This window comes from Rhopilema esculentum, chromosome 11 (assembly GCF_057945365.1).
Source record: "Rhopilema esculentum isolate cy_ngs chromosome 11, ASM5794536v1, whole genome shotgun sequence".
In the NCBI taxonomy this organism is placed as follows: Eukaryota; Metazoa; Cnidaria; class Scyphozoa; order Rhizostomeae; family Rhizostomatidae; genus Rhopilema; species Rhopilema esculentum.
In genome coordinates this window covers 6743059-6761805 of record NC_142825.1, presented here as the reverse complement: position 1 = coordinate 6761805, position 18747 = coordinate 6743059, and the positions used below count along the sequence as shown (strand labels likewise).

The 18747-nt window shown below is 35.9% G+C and overlaps 1 long non-coding RNA gene across 1 annotated transcript in view; it reads right to left on the bottom strand.

Moving 5' to 3' along the window:
* Nucleotides 1–1444: 1444 nt before the first annotated feature.
* The window catches only part of LOC135694189 (uncharacterized), a 69598-nt gene continuing 52295 nt past the window's right edge, over nt 1445–18747 (bottom strand). Inside the window, exon 5 of the long non-coding RNA XR_010517139.2 lies at nt 1445–4622. This is a non-coding gene — a long non-coding RNA (uncharacterized LOC135694189). The remainder of the gene's footprint in view (nt 4623–18747) is intronic.

The window sequence follows — 18747 nt, the reverse complement described above, 5'->3', positions numbered from 1 at the left end:
GCATAGATGCAGTTATTTATCGACTCAAACGCTTAAAAAGCGAATATCGAGCGATTTTCGTGTGTTTTTCTCCATTAAAGCAGATCGGGCGACGGGCGGCTAGTGACATTTTGAAAAAGTTTAGTACATGTCACTAGCCGCCCGTCGCCCGATCTGCTTTAATGGAGAAAAACACACGAAAATCGCTCGATATTCGCTTTTTAAGCGTTTGAGTCGATAAATAACTGCATCTATGCTCTATTTCTCTCAATCATATTGATATTAAAGCCTCAGAAGGGCAAAAACCAAAGGGTAACTCGGTAAGACAATAGAAAGTTTGCAAGCCTGAATATACCTAAGGAAGGGGATTCCCAGACCTTCATATCGAGGAAAAGTGAAGTTGCAAAGATTTTGTTGCAATTAATCACTTTGTAAAAGATTAAACAGATTCAACATGCAAGAAGAGAGTGTGTAAACGGCTGTTAAATGATTAACGCTCTTGATATGCGAATAAAGAGCGATATTCGTGTGGTTCTCTCCATTAAAGGTGACCGGGCTACGGGCGGCTAGTGACATGTACTGAAGTTTTTCAAAATGATTTAAAATCAAGCGATTACACTGTAATTGCATCTAAATCGACTTAAAACAGTTTGCTTAGCATGTAAAAAGCTTACCCCCGCTTTAAAACTTCAAGAAAATACCGTTTTTAAGTAGAAAGTATAAGTCGCCATCGCAGCAACGGCTTTGGCCAGGCCTGGACGCTGCGATGCAAATTTGAGAAAATTTGAAAAGTGCACTTTTCGGAAAAATCGATTTTAAAAAGCAACACGAGCTTCAAATAGAGAAAGCTATATATCAGAATTTAGGCCATTTTTGGCTCGATTTTTAGAAAGTATCAGCGAATTTTTAACGGCTTTTTTCGATTTTTAAAGTCCAAAAAACCGTTTTTTGGCGATTTTGGAGACAAAATCCTTAATAACTTTGCTAAATCTCGTCCTAAAAATACGGGAAACGGCTCAAAAAATCGAGCATCGTACGGCGCGTCGACTGAATTTACCCATAGGTTCATATGAATTATGGTTTAGGAGAAAATCGCCAAAAACCGAGATCTTTAGAAACTCTGGGAATCACAAGCCTATTGTTTTTTCTGAACTGCTTTGTGCAAACCTGAATCCCCCTCGCCAAAAATTGATAAAAAGTTGAATAACTTCGGCAAACATGGTCCAATTTATTTTTTGAAAACACCAAAAGAAAGGGAATAATATTCTGCATCCTGTGGTGTAACCCATTTTACCATCAAGCTTATACTTTCGCCAAAATTGTAACTTTTACCTGAAACACTGGCCATTCAATCTGAGACAAAAGGCTCTCTTTGTGTAAACAGAGGAATGTCAGAGCCGGCTCACAGAAAATGTCGATTATCATTGCAAAGAAAAACAGAAAAAATACACAGAAAATACAACCATTCACTCAGGTGTCAGTTTATCATCGTACATTAGGAAAACTAAATCGGCTGAAAAACAGAGCTACGAAAAATAAGTTTATGCAAAAACGAGCGTAACAAAGACTTCTCACATTGTACAAAAGAAATTCAATAGCTGATTTCTAAAGGCTGTTGCTTTTTCTAAAGGCTGCACTGAGGAGATTCACCCTTTGCCTTAATCAGTAGTCATTATCATAGTCGAATGTAATCAGAGTTCCTTTTTATTTTGTGTCACAGCATTCATGTAATAAAATTTGAAGGAAGTCGTCGCTTGCCAAACTTTTAATGATTAAATAATGGTTGCAAGCTTTGCGTGAAGTTCAATTTATCCTTGCAAGTCCGTTAGCTGTTTACGATACAGTTCTAAGAATGCTGGAAAAGGAACTTATGTTTTCAGAGTTAATTAGTAGCGTTCAAAGCAGTAATAGACAAGAAATTTGGAGCTACTTGAGATCGGAGTGATTGGATAGGGAGCCATTGAAGTATTAGTAAACAAAATAGTTGGTGGCAATCGGAGTAGTAATAGATAAATTATTGGTAGCGATCTAAGTATTACTGCACAAATAATTGGGAGGTGGGTGGGGGCTATCGGAATTGTAATTAGCAAATGATTTGGTTTGGAGCGATTGGAATACGACAACAATATACTTGGGGGCAATTGAAGTAGTGTTAAACAAAATCATTGGAGACTACTAAACAAAAAGCAGAATTGAGTAACAAAGGTTTTGTTTGCAGTGTATCACTTTCGATTGGCACATGACAATGCAAAGTTGCGGAAAGTCGAGTTGCTAGTGTTTACGATCGTTGGTGGGGGGCAAATGTAGTGCTTCAGGACCCGAACCTTTTGTGACAAAATGAGAAGGTTTCTTTAAAGCAGAATATGACTCCCAATGATTTAAATCGTCGAATGATTGTTTGGAAGCTTGTATCCTGAGCGTTATTGGAAGATAACGCTTGTATTTTGAGCAATGCTGAATTTCGGTAACAATTTAATTGGCAAGACGTTTACCTAGAAAAAATCTTTTGGAAGGCTTATTTCTTTTTTTGAAAGTAATTCTTAGCTAAATATGGAATCGTAATGTTTGCAGATTCTCGCCTTTACCTTTGATTTTCTTACAGTAAGGAAAGGTTGGAACAGCTCAATTACCTAGGTAGGGAAAAAGGGAGCGTTAAAGTATGTCTTGAAACTACTTCGGGATTCCAGTATGCGAACATCAAATAACTCAATCATGATAACAATAAAAATATCAAGCAATTCTGTCTTTAAAGATTGACAACACAGTGATGGGATCTTTATCGACAATTGTCCAACTTCCCATAACTTCAACTGGGGAAAATTTCTGTAGTGCCTTGTTTTTTTTGACAATAGTCGTACACGTTTTTTTAAAAGAAAGTTTTTTTCAGCCTAGCCCTCAGCCTTTCTTAGCTTTTTCCTTATTTCAGCACTAAAACTTACTGAACACTTTCTTAACGTAAAATTGGAAACTTTTACGCTACTAGGCATGCGCAGTGATGGAAAAGATGAAATGCTATAAATATGCTATTTTTCTCAAAAACCCTCAACGTCATACTGTATTCGTCGTTTCCTGTTCAGCACATTACTGTTTGTTGAAATATTTCACTCTTGCACAGCAATTTCCTTTGAAACTTTGAATATCTAAATTTGTCAACTTTCTTAGGTTTCAAAGACCCAGCCCTTTCTTAACGTTTTGAAGAACCGAACACAACTTTCTTGTAAAATGCTTTCTTATAAAAAAAACGTGTAGTGCCTTGTTTTTTTGACAATAGCAATCTTGAAATGAAAGCACCTTTCATATAAGATACGGGCTTCCATCTCTATAATCATATTATTCATGTTTTTGAGTGTGTTGTGTCTCCGCTCGATATTTCCTATGAGCTCCTGGCTTCTTGCTGCGTCAACATTGCGGAGTTTTTGCAGAATTAGACACCTTTTTTAAACTGAACTCCCAGTGCTGGCTGATAAATTCCAAGTAATCTAGATTTTACAATCTGCTGTAATATTTATATTGGGAAAAAATCTTGCCATGTACTGTTAAAAAAGACGATTATCATGCACTGCTTCAGTTTGTGAAAATCCTTAAATCTCAGCTAGTATATCTATATATATAAGGTGGAATGCTATTAATCGACTTTTGCACAGAAAATTGAATAAAGTCAATTCACAGTTTTGATGTTTTCAATCCACCGCCAAAAAAATGAAAATTTAAGAAGCTTTGAATACCCAATGTCATGGAAAATTTTTTGAAATTTATAAAAGGAATGTATTCATGTTGATAAAAGGTGCCTTTCTGGATCTAGGGGTGCACTAGGGGGTTGACAGCAACACGCTCTTCACCTTTATCGCAGCATTTGCTCGGATAATGACGCTGTCAGGCAAGGGAGAGGGGACTACCCTATAAATAGTATTTTTAACTAAATTGAAAACGATTTAAAATTTACAATATTTGCAAGAACAAATTATGTGATTATGACAGACAGCGCAGCAAACATAAATTCAAATCCAATCTTTGAATAAGACTTATTTAAAATTCAGCAATCTTCCAAGACAGAATTCTTGTACTGACACCTTAGTCGGAACCATGTGGATAGACGTATTTAAAATAGGGGGCAGTATAAAAGCTGCAGAATATATCTACAGCAGATGACACGTACCCACCCGGGGGCGTCGGGAGAAATTGAAATGTGGGAGCAAAGGGAGGGGCATAACGGTTCAAAATGGGGAGTGTTCCCTTGGAGCTTTAATAGCCATACATGCATCTGCATTTCTATCACTTTATGGAACGTACGTGTGGTGCTCCTTTGTTTCAATGCTTCTTTATGTATCATGTTGCAGGGATTGACTGGCACATTTTATTCCACGTGACAAATTTACTATGCAGCAATCTATATCAATGCTAACCAAGTCTAGGCATCAAAGAAAAAAGCATACTCGAACGAATCTCATGATCTCGTGTTGAAACCATTTGCCGAACCTGGCCAGTGGAGCCTAATCAAATTGGAGTATTGTATTTTAAGTTGAAGCATAATGGTGTATTTTCAATAAAAACGCTCTGGGATCATTTCCATTTGAAAGTCCACCTTTAAATGACTCCAACGCCAGACAGTTAGTCGAAGATGGTGGGTTTTGGCAGATCTTCACCTGAAAGAAAAGAGAATGCTCAAATTTCGGTTTTCCAGAAAAAAATAATATTCAGGAATGTTTACGTTACAGCTCCAAGCGATATATTACGTATCTACGTTTAAAGGTTGGACGCTAGACTTCAGTAACTGCAAAGGATGAAGAAGACAGTCAGAAATATCATATATCGAGGCTATCTACATTTTACTACGCAAACCTAATTTGGATATTGAGCTAAAGCAATAGAGTTGTTCTATAAAGAGAAAAGCGCTTCAATTGTTGAAGAATGATTCGTTTTGGAAGGATATAGATAGATGAAACAATAAATGAAGATCAATCAATCAGAGGGAACTTGAAAGTAGAGAAAATCATAATATATTAGTGCATACATTTAGCTGTATTGAGGAATCAGCAAATCTTTTACGGAAATTATATAGTCGTGAAAGAAAAGTAAAAATACAAATCACTGATTTTTTATGGTATTTAGATATGAAACATTATCCACAATTAAAATAAAAACGAAAAATAAAACTCCGAAAACCCGGTGATTGGATTGTTTGTGCCACACCCTTCGGGTGACTGGAAAAATGTGGAAACGCCCGCCTAAAAAATTCAGCTTTTAACTTCAAGGTAAAGAAGATAAGAAGATAAATTATTTAGATAAGAAGATAAACAAAGTAAATCATTGCCTTATTTTGTTACTACCGACCATCAAAAATATTGGTTTTAGATAATGCAAAAATGGTTCTTGAATCTGTTGTTACTGATGAAATATCCAATCATAGAACTTCATTTTTATCATTGCTTTTATCGTAGACACGTTCTAGACTGTATTTCAAGATTGCATTGCCATGTATAGCCTGATGTCATGTAGGTTTTTCTTTTCAAGGGCAAGTTGTTGTTCTTGACATCGATCATATTTCTTATATCTTCCTAAACTAAGCTATAAAAAGAGAATGTATATAGTCGCGCTTAATGAAAATCTATCAATAGACTGGTGCATGTCACTAATGAGCAGTAAAAAGAGCACTGGTCCCAACACACATTCTTGAGACACATCACAATTTGAAGCGAGATTACTAGAAGATTCCTTATCAAGTATTGCGAGTTCTCAGACAGTCTGGATTCTATCAGTTCAGCATGACCTAGACACGACAAGAGCAAAGCGTCTAGCGTTATGCTGTTAAGGCTTGGCAAATAGGACTTCCTGGTTATACTTTATGATTAAATTTTAGAAACTTCTAGAAATAGCGGCATAGAGGACAATTTCAAATCCTTTACAAATTTGCTTCCAACTACAGGAACGCAAATAACGGGGAGGAGTCATTTTGCAGCCAGACTAATGACGAGATATGCTTACATGATATATAAATGCTTACACAAATATAAATTCGTCGAGGTTTCATTAGCCCACCAAGCACTATATCATTTGAGAACGATTTGAAAGGTTGTTGAATCTTTTGTATCTTTTGTGGGAACAGAATATGAATTGTTTTTAAAACATAAACCCTTGTAAACACTATGTCAAAAAATGAGCATTTTATCGTATTTCATCTTAATCTCCAAGAGACAATTAAACTAACATTTTATACGGTAAAACAGAAGAAAATTTCGAATTATTTCAAGCTAAAAGTATGAAGATATTTGATCAGGCATCAAACTTTCTCCTAGAAGATTTGTAGAGTGGGTTCCCAAACAAATAAACGTCTTATTGCAAATCACTCCGTTTTCAAGTTATATAAAAAAATTTAGATGACACAGGGGACATTATTTAGCAAATGTTCAAAAATCTTGATTCTCTTATCAAAATAATGGTCACATCAAACAAAGTGTCCACCAAAATACACCACTGACAAGATAATTTGCTTTAACTTGGCTTTCAATCGGCTAAAAATACGACAATACAACGTACACAATTCTCCTTTTAGCAGTAAAAAGCATAAAAGACCTTTCCCACTTGGTTTCAATCCGTGCTCTGAAAGGATGTTTTTTAATAGAAATTAACACAAATTGCTTACAAATGTAGCTTGTATATACATACATACAAGAAATGCAAAAAAACAAGGAAAAACCAAGCGGTACACAACTAATTTATAGGAAAGGAGACTAACGAAAAAGGTTTTTAACAACTAATACTCTAAAACAGTGAGTAGCTGTAGTATACCAAATGACTTCTTCTCCCCAAAAGGGAAAAAATGGAGAAATAATTCTTTGCGCAGTTTTTCTCTTATTTCAACAAAAGGACAAAATTGCGAACAGGTAAGTTTCTTGCAAATTAAATCAATCGAAAAAGTTTCCCAATTTCGGAATATTGCGACAAAAAGATTCCTTCAATAATGAGATATTTTAAGGATTTTTAGCTACTTGGGCAAAACCTGAAAAGAGGTTCCTCCCATAAGCATATTTTTATAAGAATATTGGTGCAAGGGCAATTAAGTTGGGCACCAGTCAGTGAAAGAAACGGTTCATAATATCAACTTTGATCGACTTTAAAAGTAACACAAAAACAAAGATAAAGTTTTATATCACAAAAATATGTCCAAAATGTTAGCAAATATCAAGCACTCCTTAAAGAAACCAAAAATAATGGCGAAAAATGCTTCCACCTTGAAAGGTAAAATCACATTAATTGGTATTTTAGAATCTGTACTTTGCTAAATTGTTTAGGCAATTCAAATAAGAAAATATCCTACAATCCACGAGGGAAAAAAACTTGACATGAAATCATTAAATACAAGGCACAAACTGAAGATTTAATGATTTAATTCCAACTCAATACCGTTTAAATTACAGAGAATCATACCTTTAAGATACATTCAAATGGAAAAGATCGGGGGAATCAATTTTCGGAAAAAACTTTGCCTTTGTTGCTACAGGTGTCATTTTTTCGTTGCTTTGATTGCAATGCTAGTTATAAATGTTGCTCTTAGTTTGTCCATTTGTTTGGCTTTTGTATTGCATCGGTATCAGTTTCCATGATTGATTAACGTAAAATTATAGCTTGTTTTAGCATAAACATTTATATGATCCAAAAAGTGTTTGTCCCAAAGTTTTTTGTCTGAAGTTATTTTTCTCGCAATTTTCCGTCCGAAAGTTTTAGATTTTAAAGTACGAAGCCAATAAACGATTATGCAAAAAATCTAAACAATTACCAGTTAAATAGCAAGGTTTGAAACAAAATATTTTAGAACATAAGTGAAAATTTCCTTCAGGTTCAGGCAAAGTTAAAAGAATGGAAGGAACGGTGAGTTCTTCAAGTTAATTTGTCCCCAACACACAATAGTCTGAAACAGTATAGAAGGACTAAGTGAGTTAAGCATAATTATTCACAAACTTCATAACAGTTACTGTTTGAGCAAGAAAGCAAACCCTTCAGAGTACAGTGAGATCCAGTTATAACGATCCCCCAAATAACAGAAGCACCAATGCATAAACAATCAATATTTGATTTTAATCAAAAGAGCAAGATAGCTTCTCATAAGCCACGGAACACTTGGGAAAATTCCTAATGGACTTCTTTTGATGTTTGAATCATGTAACAGGTAGGCATACATGTCTCTGGAAAGTCAGCGTGGTTAGCAGAAACACTAGGATACCATTTCCTAAACTTCTAGAAGCATTTCATTCTTTTTTTCGATAAATTTAGCTGTCTTCTTGATAGAAAAGGCTTTTCACAGAGCATAAAAAGTATGTTTGATGGATGTCATTCTGGAAAAAAGACGTCACCTGGCTCGTTGAAGTGACTTTTGATCATTTTAATTGCCAAAACATGAGCAATTCAGCTAATTGGCAGAAAAACGTTTTCACTTGCTGTTATGTTGATATGCAACCATTTAACTTTGCCTTCATTTTAACTACTCATATATAGCTTTCTACAAAATCTGATTTCTTTAAGTTGGTTCTGTAAACACTACTTTATACTTTATACAGGTGTTCAGTTGTTTAAATAAAACATTATCTTCCTGTTGCTGGAAAGAGCTTTTGTTAAAACAGACTTGTGTTTGAGAAGACCATGCTGCTTGAGATTAAACATTTGTTCTTTTTTAGTATGTTGAACCATTTCTTTCTGCAACTTTCGGAAAACATACACAAAAAAGCGGTGGAATATTTGCTCAAAGGCTAGAGAACAAGGAAGGCGGGGGAAGAAAGGAAACAATAGCAAACTAGAGTGCTGCTAAAAAACTAGATCTAAACACTCTCTATGAATGTTTTCAGACAAAGGAAAATGAAGCAAATCCTCTGTCATCATTCTCTTTTGTGATGTCACTGATAGTACAGCACAATTGAATTGGGCAAAATTGTTACCAGTGGATAAATAGTAAGAAAGTTATTTCCATGTGACTTCATAGAGATTAAAACATTTACAAAAGGTTAAGTGTTGAGCCAAGCAAAAAAATTGAGCACCTGATCCCAAATTTTATAGCCTTGAAATTTACATCATTCTAGAATCTGGAAATAATTTTGGGGATTTTGGTTCCTGACTCCATGCCTCTTAAGGTTTTGTCTTGTCAAATGTCATTCAAATTTGAAAAAAAATTGTTTTGACAATAAACGACCTTATTCTGATCAACATTTGAAATAAGAAATAGATTATGAAAGCGAGGAGGGGGGAGGGTGAAATTTTTTTGAAGGGGAGCTCAACATGCTGAAAGTCAAGGTAAGGAAGATACTGCATAGTTCTAAGTACATTCTGGAAATTATTAGGGTCCTCTCTACTTCTGTGGCCTATTGGTAACATAACCTTTTTTGAAAAAAGATTATGTTTACAATTTTCTTTGAGATGGTGCTATTTTTCCTTTTTTAGGTACTCTCAAAGATTCTCTTTGATTTAGTAAGCAAGATTGCTTTTAAAGAGGATCTTTGAAAGTAACTCTTTCACCTGTCAGGGCTGGTTGAGTTACTGGTTCTCTAGCTGAGACTCCTCCCATCTTATCATTTTACAGTGACCAGCTTAATTTCCTTTAATGAATTTAGCAAAATGCTAAGGCAATGCTCAGTATTTGCGGTAAAGTTAAGTTGATTAATCTATATTTTGAACAAAAGCATGTGAATAACCTTGTTCATTTGGCTTTAGCTTTGTCCGTCATCAGTTTGATGTTATTGTGTTCACAGTGTTGGCACATAATTCTATAGAATTGTAATTACAAAAGCTAAGGCTAAGTAAATCTAAAAGAATTTAATTAGGCCTACTGTATTTTTGACTTATTGTGTTATAGATTGATTGATGATGAAGCAAACATGAAACTTTGTGATTAGCCTAATCAAGTGACATAATATCATTAAAAATGGCTTATTTCGGCCTGGTGATATCTTATTGGATTATAACTACGATTTAAAGTGGCAACTACTATTCTGATGTTTGAATTTTTTAATCAAGTAATGGTTTTTATAACGACGTTGCTAAAACGAGGAACAAGCGGAACAACCTAGTAACAAGCGGAACAACCCAGTAACAACCCAGGAACAAGCGGAACAACCCAGTAACAACCCAGGAACAAGCAGAACAACCCAGTAACAAGCGGAAATGTGAAGTTATTGTTTTGTAAATAACACATGGAGGCGTTTATAAGCCAACTCTCTCAAGTTCGTGTGGGCTAGCATGTGCACTATCAAGAGGCCGTCAAACACTTCCGTTATGTAATTTTTTGGCAGTTCGCGGCCATTTTCCCTCCTTTTCACACAACCGTACATAGTTTGATGGATCAGAAAACCTGTCGTTGTGGTTTTTCACTCGAATCAAACACCAACATAGCAAGGCAAGGGCTGGTACACAAAAAGCCCAAATTGAGGGGTCGAAAATTGAGGTGGGGGATAATATTTAGAATATATTAATGGCAACCGAAGGGGCAAAAGGACCGGGGGGTGTGGGGGTGTCACACCTCCCCGATAGTATCTCAATGAGAAATTTCAGGTAAAATCTCAATAAACTAACAACAAATGTTGCCAAGTTTGTACGAGAAATAATCAGACAAGGCAAAAAATTGGAAATTCTCCTGTGAACTGAATCAAAACTCCATTTCTAGGCATAGATTTTTGCTCATTACTTTTGATTGTACACTATTAATTGTCGCATTTTTTATGTTGCTACTGTTGTTTAATCTGCTGTAAATTGTTGCTTATTATGTTTGTAAGAAGAAGCACTCGATTAACGTAAATAGCTGATGTAAGAATGGCTCTTCAACTAAGTGTATTTAGATAACTTAATTTTTTTTATGATGATGATGAAAACGCCAAACATTGGTTGCGTGTTTGTCACCTTGCCATCATTAGTTCACGATACTGCGCCATTCAATCGCCTGGGGAGAAAATGGCATTGATGTGCCTACGAGAAACTGATGGTTTGCCCAGAAATAATTTTACTGAGGCGGAAAGTTGACTTCTTCTTTAATCCAAATCATAAGTTGTAAGAGAAATAAACAATAAATATTTGAAATTAACAACAATGGAGTAAACAGGTTACTTGCTTTTTTTATTAAAAAGGTATCTAGGCCAAGATGGCCTCTAACGTAATTACAACATTAATATAACAAGAAAAGTTTATATAGTTACTGCTACAACAACTTTTCAAACGTTAATATCAACTCAGTTTCATGAAAAATACAATGGTTAAATGCGTATGTTTTCTGTGTTTGACATCAAAGGCTAGAGAGGGGGGGGGGATTTAATAGAGAGGGGGGCTTAATAGAGCTTTTATGGTAGCTCAAAATGCGTTTTAGAACATTTCTTCTAGTCATTTCTTGCAATCGTCTTTTTTGCATACTTTTGCTATTTTCAATAAATTTACCCCCTATGTCTAAAGGCCTCCGTGAAGGCATTAAACAGGCATAGAAAAAATTTCTAAGGGGGGAAGGGGGTCTAGTGCCAGATTGCCGTATAGAGATGTTTAAATGCAAATCAAATAAAGGCTTACTCTGAAGTTGAAAACTGAAGAGGCCCTCTTCCTCGTTTATTAATTTTTGAAATCTATCTTCATCCCAATAGACGTACTTTTTAAGATTGTTATTAACTCACAAGAAACTCGGAAGAATCTCTACTGAAAATGTAGGTTTATAGATATCATTCTATTTTTTTCATTTTTGTGTGACTGTATTTTGAACATAAAAAAATGCGACAATTAATAGTGTACAATCAAAAGTAATGAGTAAAAATCTATGCCTAGAAATGGAGTTTTGATTCAGTTCACAGGAGAATTTCCAATTTTTTGCCTTGTCTGATTATTTCTCGTACAAACTTGGCAACATTTGTTGTTAGTTTATTGAGATTTTACCTGAAATTTCTCATTGAGATACTATCGGGGAGGTGTGACACCCCCACACCCCCCGGTCCTTTTGCCCCTTCGGTTGCCATTAATATATTCTAAATATTATCCCCCACCTCAATTTTCGACCCCTCAATTTGGGCTTTTTGTGTACCAGCCCTTGCCTTGCTATGTTGGTGTTTGATTCGAGTGAAAAACCACAACGACAGGTTTTCTGATCCATCAAACTATGTACGGTTGTGTGAAAAGGAGGGAAAATGGCCGCGAACTGCCAAAAAATTACATAACGGAAGTGTTTGACGGCCTCTTGATAGTGCACATGCTAGCCCACACGAACTTGAGAGAGTTGGCTTATAAACGCCTCCATGTGTTATTTACAAAACAATAACTTCACATTTCCGCTTGTTACTGGGTTGTTCTGCTTGTTCCTGGGTTGTTACTGGGTTGTTCCGCTTGTTCCTGGGTTGTTACTGGGTTGTTCCGCTTGTTACTAGGTTGTTCCGCTTGTTCCTCGTTTTAGCAACGTCGGTTTTTATAAAGTTCAGTACATGAAAATGGCTTTGAAAAAAGCAAACATTTAGTAAACTAAAGCTTTTCGTCTGACACTCTTCAGAGTTTAAAACGTCAGAACATAGATCGAAAACTCTACGCTAGGAAATATATATACCTAGTTGTGGATCGAAATAGGCCAATCAGAAACACAAGCACATGGCTGTATAGGTTGACCAATCAGTGCCGCTTGCCTATCAGAATGTTACCAATGGAGTCCTAAGGTTAAACGAACTCCTTTTGTCTACACAATAGCGGTTTTTTCGTGCTAATGTAGATAGATTTTAAAACTGCTAGATGGAATGACGATCGGGCTGTACTAATAATACGAAACATGTCACCATAATAGTTTTTTGCACAATCTGGGTTTTCCAGCAAATGCTGTCCGATAGCAGAATCGCAGGTTTTAGTAGTACTTATAGATCTGCAAGAACGAAGTGGCTGTTCTCTTTGGGGATGGGTTTTGTTTCTAATACTAGATGGAACATGCTGTTTTATTTTATCCTCCAATCTTTTGGTAGTGCGTCCTGCGTAGCCAGAATCACACTGGCACGTAAATTCATATACAACGGAACTCTTTAGTGAGGTAGGAATCCAATCCTTTTGAATGGAGGGAAGGGCCTTTTTTGTACCGTAAACAATGCGTGGATTCATGGCAAAGAAATAAAGGAAGTTCAGTACATCAACATTCAATCTAATTCAAATTTCAATTTATAAATTGAATGGATGTTTTTCAATCAAACTGTTAACTTAGGTGCATCTTTCAACCTGTAGTTCAGATTTGAAATTTCAAAAGCAATTTTTAATTTTCTGATGCACGCATAGTAAATAAACTAAACCAAATCGAATTTTTAAAGCATACCTTGAGGTTCTGCATTTATCTCACTAGGATCGCGATCCACGTGGATGGCAGCCATTTTATATTAATAACAACACAACAGCCTGTGGGAACGAGGCTTTTTAGGCGCCAAATATGCAGTACGTTTATCAATTAAATTTGGTTTAGTATAGTTGTATACACAGAAATATTAGCGCTACTATTTCGATGGTTGTATAGCTGTAACGAATAACGATTATCATAACGGCATAGCGGTCTTGTTAGGACGAAATATGGTGTTGGATTGCTGATGTCCATTTAAAAAATAAGAAATTGATGTGGTGCCGCATTTCATGAGATGGAAATCAAATATTCAAAAGCTGCTGGCCTAAATCGAACTTTTTCTTGGTGTGGCCAGAAATGGTTTTGCAAAAACTCGCAACAGGAAAAAGTTGGTCCTGGACCATCATATTTTGACCATAAAAATATTGAAATTGGGAGTGACAACAGTCTAAGATTGTGGGTAAGGAGGAATGACATTAAAAGCACAGCATGTAGTAAGAATTATTTCTCATCAGCCGAGATCCAGACTACAGTGCCACTTGGATATGGAATTTACCAAGTTGATGTTTATGGCTGTTTAACTGGGCCGCAATGGGAAAATCTTGTTTTAGGATTCTTCACTTATGATAGTGATAATCCTAGTCAGAATAATAAGGAAATTGATATTGAAATAGGCACTTTTGGTGGGAAGCATACCTCAGGGGGTGTTTTCTCTAACCAAAATGATGAAGGAGATGGAAAACAACTATTGGACATATCTCCATCCACATTTAGCAAGATTCATCGCCTAACAATTAAATGGCTCCCTGATTCAGTGGAATGGTCTCTGGCAGACTTACACAATGATAGAACCATCAATACTTTGCAAAGTGCAAGCTATGTACCAAGTTGTGAGGGGGCATTGCTCCATATAAACTTATGGCAATTCAAAGATATCGTGCCAAATGGGACAGCACAATGTATTGTCTTGAGAAATTTTGGCCATATACCACATCCATGGCCAACTATCCAATTAAGATATGTTGACAAGGTTTTTTTCAGAGATAATAACCATACTTTTGTAGTTGGCAAAACATACAAAAACACAAGAATTTTAATTACAGCCAGTCGCCACATGACTAATGTTAAAGTTTCAGCAGGCTCAGAGTTAGAAGACATTGAAGTGAAGTATCCAGGAAATCAAGAAAAGACTGGTTTAAATGGTGACATTGAGATCAAAGGTGGACAGACTGACTTTGTCTCCATGACATTGAAGTTTTTAGATGATAAAAGAGACGTTCTTCCAATAAAAATTGAATGTGATCAATTCATGGGCTGCAGAAATTTCTCAATACCAGTTAAAATAAAATACACTTGAGGGACAATCTTGCCAGATTTTCTCGTTCATATCAAAATAAATCAATATGTACTGAATTTACTATACACTGAATCATTTTCTTGAAATTAATAAATTTAATCATCTCTTCTCTACTTCAATTACTCCAAAGGTCAAAGTATTTCAACTTCTAAGTCTTCAATTTACTGTCTTCAAGGCTATTGAAGTCTTCAATTTGTTGATTACGCCCAGTTCAACTCCCAGTTTAATCAATTCCAGATTAAAGCATAATAATTTTTATCTGAAAATCATGAAAATTTTCTTTTTGTTTTTAGATAGCACGTTTAACTTTTAGAATTGAGGCAAAAAACAAAAGTAAAAGTTGAAGACTGGCTTGGAAAAGTTTTCATTTGGTTTCAAAGAAATTATTTTTGAAATATTGAAAAGTGGACAAAAACAGGCAGACAGTTGTATGAAACGTTATTAAATTGCTTGTTACAATTCTCCCCGTAGTTCATTTGAGCAACATTCTGAACAAATTTGTTTGCATTCATTGATGACAAGAAAAAATAAAAAAACTTGAAAAGATAAAAAAGGCCCAGAATAAGAGCTGTTTAAAATTGAATTGAAAAACATTATTTCACCTCAGAGATGAAACTCTGGAAGAATGGACCAGCGTTGAAAAGGAAACTGGGTTTTACACAAGGATTAATTTAAGGTGCAGTGATGACCAATTTGTGCAGTGATGAATTTAAAATGTGCAGTGATGAATTGAAAAATCTGCAGTAATGAATTACTTAATTTTTCAGTTTGAAATACTCCAAATACTACTGAGAGTCAAAGAGTCTATAATCGAGAGTCAAATGAGATAATAGAATCAACCTACGTGTAAAACTCAACTAAAACCAGCTTTAACAATATACAGTTTAAAAATAATATACAGTTAATAACAAACGCAAATCATAATGCAAAAAGTGTTTTTTTAAAAGATAGAAAGAATACTGGAAAAGAAATAGATAAAAAGAATAGTGCAATAAATCCTGTTATTGCTAAGATTCTAAGGAATAAGCCGAGGTCTGTGGGGTCTTATAAATCAATTATGTAAATTTCAAGACTGGAATTAATCAAACGTAATAAAAGCATGCCTTGAAAAAAAAACAAAATGTTTTATATTATTGCAAGAAAATAACTGCTAGAAACAGGGGCGGTCTGGCCCGGGTGGCAAAGTGACGATCGCGTTGGAGAAAATTTTTTAACTTAATCTCAAATACTTAATGCTCTAGACTGATTATATTGCGATTCAAGTCCAATACATGCGCTTCAAACCACCCAAATCTTACGCGTACCCTGGGTCCCAGAGCCACAAAATTTCGAGCGCGTAAACAGAATGCCAAGCAGAGAAGCGAATGGGCGTACTCTTATCTTCTATTTCCGCTCTCTAATTTATGTGGCTCTGATGCCCAGGATATCTGACTGTCAGAGACAGTGCTGTGGGAACGAAATTCATATTGGGGGGGGGGGGGCCGCTGCTCATTGTATTTATTTCCACTAAGTACACTATTATACAGGACATAAGGCTTAGGCTGCAATTATTGGGATGGGGGCTTCAGTACATGAAAATAACGTAAAATTCAAAACAGGAAATTCAGAAGAGAGATGAAAAGGGGTCGTCACTATCATCTGGTTACAGAGATCTGTATCAGGATTTAACAATGCTAGGAAGATTTGTTGACATAAAGATGAAGCAAAAGAGCAATAAGACCTTTTTTCAAGATTTCAAGTTCAAAGAATGTCAGAATTGCTGGCATTTGCAAATTGCTACCAGCAGATCCCGAAAACAGATGATCTCAAGGAACAAGCTCTTAGAGAAGAAACATATGGAGAGGAAAACTGTGACTTTTAAGGTGGGGATTCACAAAGAGAGAAATGACCCCAAAGTCGACATCGACACCCTTTATCAAAAGGGTAAAAGCTTGCCAACTGTGCATACCCTGCGCATTCAAAACTTTGTACCGACGCTCATTTTTATTTTTATATATATTTATATCTTTTATCATATATAACAATTTTATAAGAATATGAGCATCAAAACTGGTCAAAAGTTGAGATCAAATTAGGAACAAGCTGAGGCTGAGTTACTGTTTAATGCATTTTGAACAACATTTTATCCCAAAACGAGGATTCTTAGCCATGTGTGGTTGCTTTTCGATGAATATTCAATCTTGTCGTCAAATGAAGGCTGTCTCATTCACTTTGTTGGCAAATAATACCTGAACACCTCCCAAGAGCGAAAAAGCTAGCAATCGCACTGCTTACACCCTCTTAATTTAAGAACAAATTAAGGACAATCCACCCTCGGATTTTTACGAAAATTAAGAACAGTCAGCCTGAACCTAAATTTACTGGTTTTTATAAAAAAATTAGTGAATACAACATGCACCTAGCAGCACACCCTTCCCTCTACAACGCGTATAAATGCTTGATGACACTTAGCTGCACCCAAGTTTCCTTTGAAATATTATTCAGCGCTACTGATAATTTCAAAAGGAGAGAAAACTTTCCACTTGATTACGAGCAAGTCATTGGCCAATTTGCTCATTCATTTGCACTTCTTCGAAAAGAGTTGAGCCTGTTTACACGAGATGAAAAGGTATATATCCAACTGGGTCCGAATTTACGAATTAAAGTTGATATACTGCTGCTGTTTAGCGTATTGCTTTATTATCAATTTTTATTGAATCAAACGCATTCTAAGCCACATTATTTTTAGTGGGTGTGGCTAAATTTTTCCCACCACGCCCTAAACTGGGCCCTCGAGTTTTCTAGCTACCCTGCAATTTTGACGCCAGACCGCCCCTGGTTTCGAAGCTGCTATTATCTTGGCCAAAGTGCTGGATCTCTCTCAGTCCGTCTCTTAATACGGTCTCTCTCGCACATCAAATTCTTGATGCTTGGAGAAATCCATGGTACATGTGCATGCCTCGTCTTAGCGGGCAATTTTTCAACGGGGCATGCACATCCAAGGCAGCGAGAAAGAGATCATAGAACTTGCTAGCCATCTTATTTGGGTCATCCGATCTACATGGCATAGCCATCTCCCAGTCAATACTACGCAAGTCGTTAAGGAAAGAGTCACGGTCATACTTTGTCAAACTGCGTGACTCTGTCTTAAATTTCACGTCATTGACATGAACTCTAGCGTTTAATTTTCTAATACCGTATGTCATATAGTGGTCTGTAATACCAATTTTTACGACCGATACATTACAGAGGTTGTTGGGTCTGTTTGAAGAAAGGTGATCTATTAACTAAAAAGTTTTATTAGGCTCTTTATCTTTATTTTAGTTAAGTTAAAGGACAAGTGACACACTTTTCACCCTATCTTTTCTTTTCATTAACTTATTGATCATCATTTAGAAGTAAGTTTTTCCTGGTTTAGAACAAAAAATTCTAATCAGGGGGCGCAGGGGGCGCGATTTTGCTTTTTATCACGTGACCCTATGACGTACATTGTGATAACTCGGAATTTTCCTGTCATTAATAGAGAGTTTGCGAAACACGACGCGACAGGTCCAGACGAACTGAATTCGTTTAGAAACGTGTTGTAAACGTTGATATTGCACTGTATAGCAGTAGCAGCAATAGCAAATTATCACAATCTACGTCACGGTGTCACGTGACTCATTTCCCGCCATAATTTGAAAAGGGTTTTTAAGTAGGAAAATGAAATCAGAAAGGAAAAATATTTTAACAGCACTCTCATACAGCATTTTACTTTAAGTTAAAAGAAGAAAAAAATTTGGCGCCAAAAGCGTGTCACTTGTCCTTTAAGTGAGCTTCTGCTAGATGTCCAGAGCATCATAGGGCAACTGATAAATTATTACTGAATGTTTTATCTTCGACAAGATCAAATTACGAAATTTACAGCAATACTGACATTTACAGGAGATGTTTTGCTTTTGGTTCTGGGAATTTCGCTTTGTTTTAAGTTTTGATAAGAGAGTCTTTCCGATGGTTATACAAAGCAGGAATCTGGGATAGCCGCAAAAAGACATTTTCACAAATCCCAAAATTCAATACTGCACATTTTGGAAATCAATACTGCACGTTAAGTGTGTAATACTGCACACTAAAATAGGCCCTG